Source organism: Gavialis gangeticus, unplaced genomic scaffold, assembly GCF_001723915.1.
Source record: "Gavialis gangeticus isolate Ggan-Ray unplaced genomic scaffold, GavGan_comp1, whole genome shotgun sequence".
Lineage (NCBI taxonomy): Eukaryota > Metazoa > Chordata > Crocodylia > Gavialidae > Gavialis > Gavialis gangeticus.
Genome location: NW_017728992.1, coordinates 139,261,938 through 139,266,554, shown reverse-complemented (window position 1 = coordinate 139,266,554; position 4,617 = coordinate 139,261,938). Strand labels below are relative to the sequence as shown.

The window sequence follows — 4,617 nt, the reverse complement described above, 5'->3', positions numbered from 1 at the left end:
GTGAACTCTGGCATAGAGAAAATTGCCCTGGATTGGGTGGCTGGCCCCAGAAGCCTTACATGGAGTCCTGGTGGCCTCCCAGGGCTGCTGTGGCAGCTATACAGGTGCATAGGCTTGGCCAGCGGCTAAATCATGGCTCTGGCTAGCCTATCTCTGGTTTTGGGTGGTGCACACTGCTGCCACATGTACCATGCTGCTTTTTTTAAAACCCTTGTTTTTAGATACTGGGATATCCCAGTATCTAATTTTGGCTCTGTAATGCAAATATGCAGTGCAGAGAACCTTTTGATGTGCACTGCATGCATTCTACAGTGCCTCAAAAGCCTTTGAGAGGCTACAAAGCACACATACACGCTTGTCTGTATGCACCCACTGTGGACAAAGTTACTTCTCAGAATGTAATTAGTATAGGTTACATCAGTGTGGGCTGTGTACCCACTGTTCTTGTCAATTTTTTCTCTAGGTACCTGTTTGCTCAACAAAAATAAGCTGCCCCCTCCCTACCTAGGGGCAAAGACGCTGGTATTAGTTCCTTCTGTAGACAGATCCTTCTGGAGAGCTGGATGTGCGTCTACCTCTGACCTGTGTAATTTTGCTCCAGAGGAAAATTCTCATGGTCTATATTTCTTAAGCCCCTTTATTTGGATTCCTTCTTTTTCTTTCTCTTCTATTTTGTATTCTGGGGCTAGAAGAAAAATTTACTATAGAAAAGATTTGGAGCTGAGGATTTAGGTATAACCTCAGCTCCTTGCGCTATGCTATCATGACAAGAAAGGAAACGAAGTGGAGGTATGAGTGAGTATGTGGGACTTGTATTCTTCTGCCAGCCTTGAAAGTTCTTTGGCTAATTGTTTTCAGTAGGTGAGGCTGTAATATTTCAGATAAGAAACTTATTGTAGTGGAAGATACACAAGACAAACCACATAAATGGAAAAACTTATGAGTTTTTACTCCTGTTTGCCCTTCATATCATTGCTTTCTCTTCTGAACTATTATAGATAACCATTTATCTGTCCTTAATTTTCAGATGACAGTCCAGAACTAAGTTTATGAATTTTTTATTTATTTCATTCTTCACCTTCTTAAAGTGAGTTGGAAAGTCACCATTACTTATAGAAACCATAAGTTAACATATTTTGGCCATAGATCAAATATATTTGTGATTACCAGTTGTAAAATTAACACAATGTAACAGTCTTCTTGCATATAATTTCTCAGGAAAATATATTCACTGTCCCTATTCTCTTTCAAAATTCAGTAAATCAACATTATTTAACCTTACAGGTTAAATGTATTTATCATTTATTTAAATTTAATTAAAGGTTATCACCCTGGCTCTCAGAAACAAAAGTTGAAAAGTCAATGTTAAAATGACTAGAAGCACAAACTTTTGAACATTTCAACAATAAAGTAATAAGAGAGAACACAGTGCACATCAGTTGCCATATTGGTGACTTCAAATTTGAGCCAGGCTTCATGCCCACAGCTAACTAACATTGTGTCAATAACTGAGTAATGCACACTCTGAAGTGGCTTAATGTATGCCTCATTCATTTTACTTTTCATTCTTTTTTAAAAGCACTGTTACAAGAATTCGTTATTACATTATGTATTGTCTGCAGTTTGATAGCACCTGAAAGCCCAATCCAAGAGAGATATCAATTTTGTTATCCTTGGATAAGGTAGTCTTTGGATAATGTACTCTTTCAATATGAAAACCAGCTCCTCTGGTTTTCATATTGATACCCCTACAAGACAATATCTCCCTCTACTATTATGGTGTCTAAAGTTTTCTGCCATTTTTAAAAACAGATGAAACCGGCAGAAAAGTCCATTCACTGAAATTGTGATTCAGCCCCATATTCTGCATGCTAAACTCCCCCATGAAGAGTGTTTGTCTATTGTAATTTTCCAAATTACAAATACTGTAATGCAGTTTCCAGCCTCTCATAATTAATCACAATTCCTTACAGCAGTATTAATAACGATAACTATTTGGGCCAGTAATGGACTACAATGGACACCAATGTTCTGTCCTTCTTGTGAATGAATCCAAGATTAGTTGCTTGAAAGGTAATGTCAGAAAAACAAACAAGGACTTCTTTGTACTGATTAGTGATAAAATGTTGCTTGGTAGAATGTTTTTTCTCAGTCCTTTTATTTTGCTGTTTTGTTTTTTTAAAAGCATTGCATCACTTCTTGATCACTGCTAACCAATTTCATTTGAGTTGCAGTCTCCTTTCTTGTCAGGTACTATAGGCATTATTTAAAATCTACTTTACATTTAGCAAAATAAAAAGTAGATTTCTTCTATACTCAAAAAGCAACCTCTTTTTTTAATAGCAAATCCTGAAGTAGGATACCTCCTTGAACATTGCTGGCTGTCACACTTACAGAGATTCTCCACACAGAGGGCAATCCTATGGTTCTTCCTGTTGTAAACGTAAAACATAGTTACTTGAATGTCTGTTTAAATCAGGACCACATGTTGATGAATACCCACAATCTATACTTTATGAATAATTACTGTCATCTCCAGAACATTTATATGCACTCCAAGTGCCATGGATATTGTGTTCATTTGTATTTGTGGTCCAATTTAATTAGAGACTATCCATGAGCTTCCAGCAAACCAAAGCAGCTCTGAGGTCCTTTTGCCATCAGTATGTGGCATGAGCACATCTCTCTAGCTTGTGTTACCTGGAGTCTCTAGGCCCACTTTAGTCACCTCATTGGAAGTATGTTATGGCTATGACAAATCTTGTTGTGACCTTTACAACTAGCAGCCACAGTACAGGCTTAGTTGATATCTGCTTGCTGTAGTAAAATTAGTCACATAATATCCATGGCAGAGAGAAAGGGGGTTAATGAACAGACAAAAGGGAGTTCCCTTAATCTTCTGAATTTTTGCTTCCATGTTTTCTTAAAGGCACTCTGTCCTGTGCTTAGCAAATGTATCCTGTATCCTTCCAAATGAAGGCCCACATTCTGGCAGTTTAGAAGCATGAAATTCATGCTGTTTTACCATGGGTGAATCCATTTCTGCTTTCTGGAATATTATAAATTCCACCAATCTCGACCGGAAAACCCTCTTATGGAATGTTACATCCACATACTTGATTGTATACTCTGCTAAAATATGTTTTTTCTTAGAAAACAGTATATCAGAATGAAATGTTTTCTGTACCTTCAAAAACTCACCCAAAATAAGATATACAATCTCAGTAATACTGTAGGAACAGCCTGATCTGGCATCTTATTTTTCTCTGGAAAGCAATTTCAGTTAGCTTAGCCATGTTGTACAGAATCTAGGGGAGATGCTGGTCCACCAGGATTCAGTCATTTTGAGGGAATGCATTGCTGACTGTTGTCTAAAAATGACTGAACTGGAATGTTACAAAGAGGGCTGAAGTGCAGAGATTGGACTGCAAGCAATGTACATTTAATCTAGGCAACTGAAAATTTCACCCACTTCAGGGGAAAAAAATCCATACTCAAGAGTAGGACACCTCTGGAGTAGACTCGGAAAATACCACACACCCACTCATTTGAAGTGAATAAGTTTCTTGGACAAACAAGTACCAGTTCCTTCATTTTCATATCAATAAAGAACATACAGATACACACCTTTATGAGGATACTTTAAAGAACAATTATTATACTTACCTGTACTTTTATTGTTATGGTGACTATACATGCAATGTGAAGAGTCAATAGCAATGTAAGAATAGAATGAACCAAACATTAGCCCACCCAATTATATAATCAAATAACTGTAGATACAGCTTAAGACAGAGAAGTGAGAGAGGAAAAACAACATCAGCTCATGCCCAGCTTTGATGCAAATGAGATATTTTTAGTTAAGCTCCTCCTTCTCGCAGGAATAATGCAATAAATTGAACATGAATTTATTTAGCCATGTTTGAAAGGATAAAACAATCTCAAAGTATTATCAGGGCTAGCTCTCCACAATAAAAGGAAACTTCACCAAAAATTTATGATCTTTAAAGTATCTGGCAGACAACTGTTCACCAGTAAAATCTCCCAATCTTCAGTTTAATTTAAAGTTTGTGCACACGTGCAGGTTCGTGACAGGAGTCTTCGTAGCACCATCTGGTGTCTGCCAGCTTGTAACTTGTGAGAACGCATCAAGTGCAAAGTAGATTCAGTTCATGGCCTCATGGGAAAGAAAATTTATAACAGGCGCCTCCACACTGACTCAGAAGAATATTAGGCAAGCTGGAATGAACATACACTGTGGTAATGTGGTTTTCATCAGCAGATGTGGAACATACTCTTAACATATATACAGTCATGTCACATATGTTCCACCTGCCTGAATATGCAGGAGGAGGAGGATGGGAGCATGGGTATGTCTGATTTAGCCAGATATGGAATATAAAACTAATACATACCAAATATTTGCTCTTTCAGTACAGATTGAACTTAGGCTATCTTAACTATATTTCAGCTGGATGATACTTTAACAACCTTCAGGTTATATGGTATATGAAAAACTTCACATAATGTATACTTTTCTTGTAAAACATATTGAAAAGATATTCAATATAGCCTTAAGAACTAAAACACTAATTTTTTATTTTATTTTTTTTTTTT

General features: G+C 36.9%; 1 long non-coding RNA gene across 2 annotated transcripts in view; it reads right to left on the bottom strand.

Moving 5' to 3' along the window:
• The window catches only part of LOC109304976, a 260,039-nt gene that overhangs the window by 146,538 nt on the left and 108,884 nt on the right, over positions 1-4,617 (bottom strand). The window contains exon 8 of one of the 2 annotated variants that reach the window (XR_002099523.1): positions 2,370-4,239. The exons of the other annotated variant lie outside the window; for it this stretch is intronic. This is a non-coding gene — a long non-coding RNA (uncharacterized LOC109304976). Of the gene's footprint in view, positions 1-2,369; positions 4,240-4,617 lie in introns of those variants that run through there. 2 annotated transcript variants of the gene reach the window in all.